Source organism: Apodemus sylvaticus, chromosome 23 (genome assembly GCF_947179515.1).
Source record: "Apodemus sylvaticus chromosome 23, mApoSyl1.1, whole genome shotgun sequence".
In the NCBI taxonomy this organism is placed as follows: domain Eukaryota; kingdom Metazoa; phylum Chordata; class Mammalia; order Rodentia; family Muridae; genus Apodemus; species Apodemus sylvaticus.
This window is the reverse complement of record NC_067494.1, coordinates 54,246,967-54,256,227: the sequence shown is the minus strand read 5'-3', so window position 1 is coordinate 54,256,227 and position 9,261 is coordinate 54,246,967. Positions and strand designations below refer to the sequence as shown.

General features: G+C 37.7%; 1 pseudogene; it reads left to right on the top strand.

Moving 5' to 3' along the window:
- Positions 1–3,594: 3,594 nt before the first annotated feature.
- LOC127673772 (formyl peptide receptor 2-like) lies at positions 3,595–6,461 on the top strand (annotated as a pseudogene).
- Positions 6,462–9,261: the final 2,800 nt, after the last annotated feature.

The window sequence follows — 9,261 nt, the reverse complement described above, 5'->3', positions numbered from 1 at the left end:
AAGCTGCTTATTAGTCATTTTTCCTACATTAATCTTACCAATCCATGAGCAAGGTAGATTTTTGCATTTTCTGAAGTCTTCTTTATTTTCTTTCTCCAGAGACTTGAAGTTCTTTTCATAAACATCTTCAACTTGCTTGGTAAGAGTTACAGTAAGATATTTTATGTTATTGCTAACTATTGTGAAGGGTGTTGCTGTATATTGCTTTTATTATGTTTAGTTATATGCCTTAGCTTTCTGATATTTCCAAGACTTTCAACATGATGGGGTTTTGCATTTTATCATAGTCTTTTTTCAGTATCTAATGAAATAATGCTGTGGTATTTTTTGAGTTTGTTTGTGTAATAGATTATATAGGTGGATTTCCATATACTGAACTAATCCTGTATCCTGTGGATGAAGTCTACTTGATTATGGTGAATGATCATTTTGATGTGTTCTTGGATTCTGTTTGTCAGAGTTTTATTGAGTATTTTTGCATCAATATTCATAAGGAAATTGGTCTTAAGTTTTCTTTCTTTGTTGGGTCTTGGTGTATCAACTTACCTGTGGCTTCATAGAATAAATTAGATAGTGTGACCCCTGTTTGTATTTTGCGGAATAGTTTCAGAAGTATTCGTATTAGGTCTTCTTTGAAGGTCTGATAGAATTCTCCACAAAAATTATCTGGCCCTGGGATTTTTTTTTTTTTTTTTTTTTTTTTTTTTGTTGAGAGGCTTTTAATGACTGCTTCTAATTCCTTAGGGGATATGATTCTGTTTAAATTCATATCTGATCCTGACTTAATTTTGGTACCTTGTATCTTTCCAGAAAATTATCCATTTAATCTAGATTTTCTCATTTTGTTGAATATCGGCTATGGTAATAGGATCTGGCATTTTTTTTTAATTCCCGCATATTCTATTGTTATGTCTTTTCATTTCTGATTTTGTTGATTTGGGTACTGTCTCTGAGCCCTCTAGTCAGTTTGGCTAATAGTTTATCTATCTTGTTGATTTTCTTAGAAAACCAGCTCTTAGTTTTGATTCTTTGTATACTTCTGCTTATTTTTATTTCATTGATTTCAGTCCTGAGTTTGAGTATTTCTTTTTTTCTACTCCTCTTGGGTGTATTTGCTTTTTTTGTTCTAGAGTTTTCATAAGTTCTGTTAAGCTTCTAATGTGGGATCTCACCAATTTATTTATTTATTTTTTAATATTTTATTTATTTTATGTATATGAGTATACTTTAGCTGCCTTCAGAAGAGTGCACTGAATGAAGATGGCTATGAATCACCATGTGATTGTTGGGATTTGAACTCAGGACCTCTGGAAGAACAGTCAGTGTTCTTAACCACTGTGCCATCTCTTTAGTCCCTCACCAATTTCTTTATGATAACACTCAGAGCTTTGTGTTTTCCTTCTGACTGCTTTTGTTGTGTCCCATGTATTTTGTATGCTATGCCTTCATTTTCATTAAATTCTAAAAAGTCTTTATTTTCTTTCTTTAATTCTTTTCTGACAAAGTTACCATTGAGTTGAGAGCTGTTGACTATCCATGAGTATGTGGGGTTTCTGTCGTTCTTGTTATTGAAGACCAGCTTTAGTCCATCGTGGTCTGATAGAGTGCATGGAATTAGTTCAGTATTCTTCTGTCTCTTGAAGCTTGTTTGTGACTGATTACATGATCAATTTTGGAGAGGGCACCATGAGTTGCTGAGAACAAGGTATATTCTTTTGTTTTAGGGTGAAATGTTCTGTAGATATTTACTAAATCCATTTGGCTCATAACTTCTGTTAGCTTCATTGTGTCTCTGTTTAGTTTCTGTTTCCAGAAACTAAATGAATCTGTCCATTAATGAGAATGGGGTGTTGAAGTGTCCCTCTATTATTGTGTGAGATTTGAGCTTCAGTAATGTTTCTTTTACAAATGTGGGTGCTTTTGCATTTGGGACATTGATATTCAAAACTGAGAGTTCCTCTTGGTGGATTTTTCTTTGATGAGTATGAAGTGTCCTTCCCCAAACTTTTTTAGTAACTTTTATTTGAAAATCTATTTTATTGGTAATTAGAATGGCTACTCATGCTTGTTTCTTGGAACTATTTGTTTGGAAAGTTTTTTCCCAGTCTTTTACTCTGAGGTAGTGTATGTCTATGTAATTGCAGTGTGTTTCCTCTGTGCAACAAAATACTGGGTCCTGTATATGTATCTTGTCTGTTATCCTATGTCTTTTTATTGGGGATTTGAATGCACTGATGTTGAGAGATATTAAAGACCAGTGGTTGTTGCTTCCTGTTATTTTTGTTGTTACAAGTAGAATTATGTTTGTGCTGTTTTCTTGGGTTTATTGTAAGAACATTAATTTCTTGGCTTTTTTCTTGGGTGTAGTTTCTTTTCTTGTGTTGGAGTTACCCTTCTATTATCCTCTATACTGGAAATATATTGTTTAAATTTGGTTTTGTTATGGAATATCTTGGTTTCTCCATCTATGGGAATTGAGAGTTTGTCTGGGCTGACATTTTTGTTCTCTTAGGGTCTGTTTGACATCTGCTCAAGATTTTCTGACTTTTAGAGTTTCTGTTTTGAGTAATCTGTTGTAATTCTGATAAGTCCGCCTTTATTTGTTCCTTGATCATTTTCCCTTGCTGCTTTTGATATTCTTTCTTTGTTCTGTTAATTTGGTGTTTTGATTATTATGTGATGGAAGGAATTTTTTTTCTGTGCCAATCTAGTTGGTGTACTCTAATCTTCCTGAACATTTATGGGAAGCTCTTTCTTTAGGTTAGGGATGTTTTCTTCTATGATTTTATTGAAGATGTTTACTGGCCATTTGAATTGAGAATCTTCACTCCATTATATACCTGTTATTCTTAGGTTTGATCTTTTCACTGAGTCCTGAATTTCTTGGACATTTTGGGTTAGGAGCTTTTTGTAGTTTTTTTCTTTGACTGTTGTGTCAATATCTTCTATGGTATCTTCTATACCTGAAATTTCCTCTTCGATCTCTTGTATTTTGTTGGTTATGCTGTGTCTACTGATCTCTTTCTTAGGTCTTCCATCTTCGTGGTTGTCTCCCTTGGCAACATTTCTTTTACCAATATTGGTGTTCATATGTTTGGGGTGTAGTTATTGAGAACTGAGCTATCATCTTTGCAGATTGTTCCTTTGATGAGTATGAAGTAACACTCTCTGTCTCTTTTCATTAATTTTGGTTGAAAGTGTATTTTATTGGATATTCCTATGGCTACTCCAGTTTGCTTCTTGGGATCATTTGCTTAGAAATCCTTTTTCTAGCACTTTACTCTGAGGTAATGTCTATTTTTATTGCTAATATATGTTTCTTGTATGCAGCAGAATGATGAATGTTGTTTTTGCATCCATTCTTTTATCCTGAGAGTTTTAATTGGGAGAATTGAGTCCATTGATTTTGAAATATATTAATGAACAGTGGTTGCTATTTCCCATTATTTTGATGTTGGCAGTATTACTTTGTGTGTGTTTGCTTGACTTGTTTTTGTTCTTATGGAATTATTTATTTTCTATGTTGTTTTTTGGTGAGAGTGAAGTGAGTAGTTAACCTTGTTGGGTTACAGTTTTCCTTTTAGTATTTTTAGTATGGCAGCCCTGTCTGCTTACAAGTGTATTATAGGTTAGTATATGTTTTACCTTTGACCCATTTCCCATCCCCTCACAGGATTTTAGACACGCACTCTATTATTAATTATTAACAACATTATTATTATTAACATAATTATTATTAACAACATCAGGCCTATGAATAAATTCCAAAAAGATAGCCTGTATGCAGTTGATATAGGCCACACATTATAGCATAAGAAAATGTTTCAAGTTTCTTTATCCTGGGTTGTTCACAAAGACTTCTTGGTTTAACTTGCTACACTAGATGCAGTTATGAAATAACTCTAAACCAGGAAACACAGTAAAAGTGAGTCTTATTCTCAAGAAGCTAAAAAAGTAATCACAGAAGCTCCCTGAGAAATTCTACTTCTAGTGTTATCATCCAAAATTGTGTTATATGCATGACTCCATTAATACCTTAAGAAGCAAAGAAAATTCAAGATACTCTCTAGTCTGATTAGGAATTATACTAAAAAATAGATGGAGAGACAACTTACATCAATAAAACTGTGGTTTGCCTAGCAGAGAGCAAGTGATCAGACTCTTGGGGGAGGTCGAAGGGCATATTTAGCAACATGTGTCACATTTGGTATGGTAGAAAGACTCAGATGCAGCTAAGTAAAAGTCTATCCACGATTTAGGTAGCTTTCAGGGATGTATTTTCTATTAACCTTATTCTAGTCTTACAAAAATGAGAAATAATGAACCTTTTAGAGTTATATTTATAGTTCAATATAAGTTCCATATACAATAATTACAGAATGCATGTTTGTAGACTTTTGGTGAAGTCTACATTAGACATCACCCTCTAACCCACATAACACTAAACTGTGCAGACATGTATACTTTTGTAAACCAAGGTGTGAGGAACTTCTTCTCAAGCAGGGAAAATGGATGGCACTGGATTGAATATAGAGATGGTACCTACCTGTCACTGTGTCCAACTGTTTCCAGAAATTTCCTTCATGTTTAAACATTCTTTATGATGCAGTTAGAGTCTTTGTGTTATACAAGAAACCAAGACACCAAGAGGCATCACTAATAATGATATTTATACATTATCAAAAATTCTGCATGTGACCCTAGTTTTGTTATAATATCCTCTAAACTGTGGTAGTTTTAACCTCTCATCCTTATAAAATTTCAAGAGGATCATAGTAATCAATACTCAAAAACAGCATGTGGTCTACTACAAGTTTGAAGAATAAAGGATCACCTTATTTCCATATGTATAACACTCATCTCATAAATCTTCACAAAAATGCCTTTGAAATCTATAGTGCAGAGTATAATGTACTGCTTTGGGTCATACCACTGAATATCTCTTGTCTGTCTGTCTGTCTGTGTCTTTTCCTCTATCTTTGGAGTTTACAGTTCATTGCTTTACTAAACAAAATTTTGATTGAACTTTTGGCATATCTCCTCTGAATTATTTCTCTTGTGAACATGAGAACTGAAAAAAATGTCTTCACCAAAGTATAGTCTATTGATCCCACCACTTTCCTTGAAGTATTTTGCTTTCTGTTCACCCTCAGTTCAGTATCACTCTTGGGACATGAGGGCTTATTAGTGTTTGATAATCAGTCTGCAAGCTTGAATTTTTTATGAATAAACAGGATCTGGAGAGCTATGCTATCTGAGAAAGGCATCCAGTAAAAAGGTAGTTTTGGAATATTACTGGTAAAATGGTTTTCCTCTGGTAGAATATGGTGAACATTCAAAATAGGGGTCATGTCAGAGGGAACCACATCTGAGAAATGGTTGTTTTTGAAAATTTTCAGGTGCAGACAAAATTGAAACCAACTACTCCATCCCTCTGCATGGATCAGAACTGGTCGTCTATGATTCTACAATCTCCAGAGTTCTGTGGATCCTCTCGATGGTGGTTGTCTCCATCACATTTTTCCTTGGCGTGCTGGGCAATAGACTAGTGATCTGAGTGGCTGGATTTCGGATGCCACACACTGTCACCACTGTCTGTTATCTGAATCTAGCTTTGGCTGACTTCTCTTTCACAGTGACCATTTCTCCTTGTCAAAATGGCTATGAAAGATAAATGGCCTTTTGGCTGGCTCCTGTGTAAATTAGTGCACATTGTGCTAGACATAAATCTATTTGGAAGTGTCTTCCTGATTGCTGTCATTGCCTTGGACCGGTGTATTTGTGTCCTGCATCCAGTCTTGGCTCAGAACCACCGCACTGTGAGTCTGGCTAGGAAGGTGGTTGTTGGGCCCTGGATTATAGCTCTGATTCTCACTCTGCCCATTTTTATTTTCATGACTACAGTTAGAGTTCCTGGAGGGGATGTGTACTGTACATTCAACTTTGGATCCTGGGCTAAAACTGATGTAGAAAAGTTGAACGCAGTTTTCACGTTTTTAACAACTAGAGGGATCATCAGGTTTATTATTGGCTTCAGCATGCCCATGTCCATCATTGCGATATGCTATGGACTCATCACTACCTAGATCCACAAAAAAGCCATTGTTTGTTCCAGCCGTCCCTTCCGAGTTCTTACAGCAGTTGTGGCTTCCTTCTTTATCTGTTGGTTTCCTTTTCAATTGGTGGCCCTTTTAGGCATAGTCTGGCTCAAAGAGATGCTGTTTAGTGCTGATTATAAAATTCTTCATAGGGTGGTTAATCCAACCAGCTCACTGGCCTTTTACAATAGCTGCATCAATCCAATTCTCTATGTTTTCATGGGCCAGGACTTTCAAGAAAGACTGATTCATTCCCTGTCTTCTAGTCTGGAGAGAGCCCTGAGTGAGAACTCTGGCCAGATCAGTGGTGCACACACCAATTTGGCTTCACTTCCTGCAGACATTGAGATGAAGGCAATATGAGGGGGGCTGTGGGTGCTTTTTGTCCCACCTTAGTTCCATTCCAGTTTTGTTTTACCTTATGCTGTGCAGAGAGCATTATTAATCTGAAAAAGTGCTTCTGTGTCTCCTGAATTTGGGAAAAGAAGTAAAGTAAAGGGGGCCTAGAGTATACAGAGCATGGGAAAACCTAGAATGTGGGCTCTATATATACAGCATAGGGGAAGGCCTTAGATTTTCTAGGTTAGTTGTGTGTGTGTGTGTGTGTGTGTGTTTTGTTGGTTGTACAAGGAGTGATAATATTACTGTAAGGGCCTCATCATCTATGGTCTATTAAGTAGCTCAAAAATGAATTTGACACAAAATTCATTAGTTCTCCAAAATGATGAGTCAAATACTGGGTTTTCTTTGGGACTTGAAGAGAAAGGGTAGAAATTGCTTATCTTGCCCCCTGGGAAGCAATTTTAGCAACAAAGGTAAAAAGAGAGGCTGAGATATGGAACTATCCAATATTTCATAACTAATAAGAAATATTGTATAAGTCAGTTTAAGGGGACTGCTATAGGAAAGATTTCTAAAATACCAAAAATTAAATGGGTTTAAAATATTTCTTTGATAGTGAAAAAGAGTCAATAAAAAGCAAAATGCAAATCAAAACAACCCTGAGATTTCACCTTACACCAGTCAGAATGGCTAAGATTAAAAATTCAGGAGACAGCAGATGTTGGCGAGGATGTGGAGAAAGAGGACCACTCCTCCACTGCTGGTGGGGTTGCAAATTGGTAAAACCACTCTGGAAATCAGTCTGGCAGTTCCTCCAAAAACTGGGCACCTCACTTCCAGAAGATCCTGCTATACCACTCCTGGGCATATACCCAGAAAATTCCCCAGCATGTAATAAGGATACATGTTCCACTATGTTCATAGCAGCCCTATTTATAATTGCCAGAAGCTGGAAAGAACCCAGGTATCCTTCAACAGAAGAGTGGATGCAAAAAATGTGGTATATATACACAATGGAGTACTGTTCAGCTATTAGAAACAATGAATTCATGAAATTCTTAGGCAAATGGATGGAGCTAAAGAACATCATCCTAAGTGAGGTAACCCAGACTCAAAAGATGAATCATGGTATGCACTCACTAATAAGTGGATATTAACCTAGAAAATTGGAACACCCAAAACATAATCCACACATCAAATGAGGTACAAGAAGAAAGGAGGCGTGGCCCCTTGTTCTAAAAAGACTCAGTGAAGCAGTTTAGGGCAAAACCAGAACAGGGAAATGGGAAGGGGTGCGTGGGAGGAGAGGGGGAGAGAAGGGGGCTTATGGGACTTTTGGGGAGTGGGGGGCTAGAAAAGGGGAAATCATTTGAAATGTAAATAAAAATATATCGAATAAAAAATTCTAAAAAAAAAGAAAATTTTAGAATTTTCCTTAATCATTGCCAGTATATATGTATATGCTGATTAAATTCATTGGACAATCATCACCTTGACCCTTCTATCTCTCCACATGTCCCTTTGCCACATTTTCTTCTCTATCTTTTTTTTTTTTTTTTTTTTTTTTTTTTTTTTACATTAGATTGTAGATTTTATTTGAAAACAGGCAAGGAAAAGAGGAGAAATCCAAAGAAGCAAAACCCAAATCCACCATGGTCTGCACAGTCCAGTTGCCAACCCTCCCTCCCTCCCTCCCTTCCTCTCTCCCTCCCCCTAGGCATCACAGATGAGGCTTCTGGGTCCCATTTCTCGCATGGATTTGCTCAGTCAGTGTCCATGCTTTCCATATAAGCATCCAACTGTGCGTCCAACCCCTCTGCAGTAAGCTGCTGCTTCGAGTTGCTGCTGGCCCCTCTAGCTCGTCCCTGGTAGCCTCCACTTGTCCCTCTCCTGGTGACTCCGGCACGCGAACCTCCCGAGCCAGGGTTTCTTGTCATGCCTCCTCTGTTGATGCTTTGTGCAGGTCTTGGTTGCATAAGGATCTGGGATGTGACGAGCTGGATCTTCATGCGGCGGCCATCCAAAGGCACACCATTGTACTCTTGCATAGCCTTCAGGGCATCTGCTTCCCGTTCAAAGTGCACCTCTGCTGTCCCCAAACTTTGTCCAGAGCGATCATAGTGCACGGTGGCTTTCTTCAAGGTTCCGGATGAAGCAAAGACTTCCTGTATATCAGCATCGGACACTGCAAAGTCCAGGTTGGACACAAGCAGCTTCCCACCGCTGTCCACGCTGGCTCCACCCACGAAGGCCCTGTGGACTAGGTCCTGCTGCCACTTGTCCCGACGACTTTGCTTCTGGTGGCTGTATGGTGCCACCCGGTTCCTGCCGCGCAGGGCCATGGCAGGCTGCTTCCTCCTAGGCTCACCACCGCCGCCTGCTTTGAAGCCACGGAAGTTCTGGTAGCCGGCCCCTCTGCGACCCCGGCCCCACCAGGGACCTCCTTGCTGCCTCCGGTTCAGCTTGATGATGTCATCCAAAGACATGTCCACTTTGTTGGCCATCGCCAGTGTGGTCTATCTTTATTTTGAGATTATAATAGAGTCACATCATTTCATTCTCCCTTTTCCTTTTTCCAAAATTTCCATATACTCTTTCTTGTCTTTTTCAAATCCATGGTGTCTTTTAATTTTTTTTTATTAATTGTTGTTACATATATGTAGGGCAAATTAATTTACTTGCTATTGTGAATACAGCAGCAATAAACATGTATGAGCAGTTGTCTATGATAGGCTATGGAGTCTTTTGGGTACATGACCATGCGCCGAATAACTAAGCATACATTTTGTTTTTTGTTTTTGTTTTTGTTTTTAAAATAGGA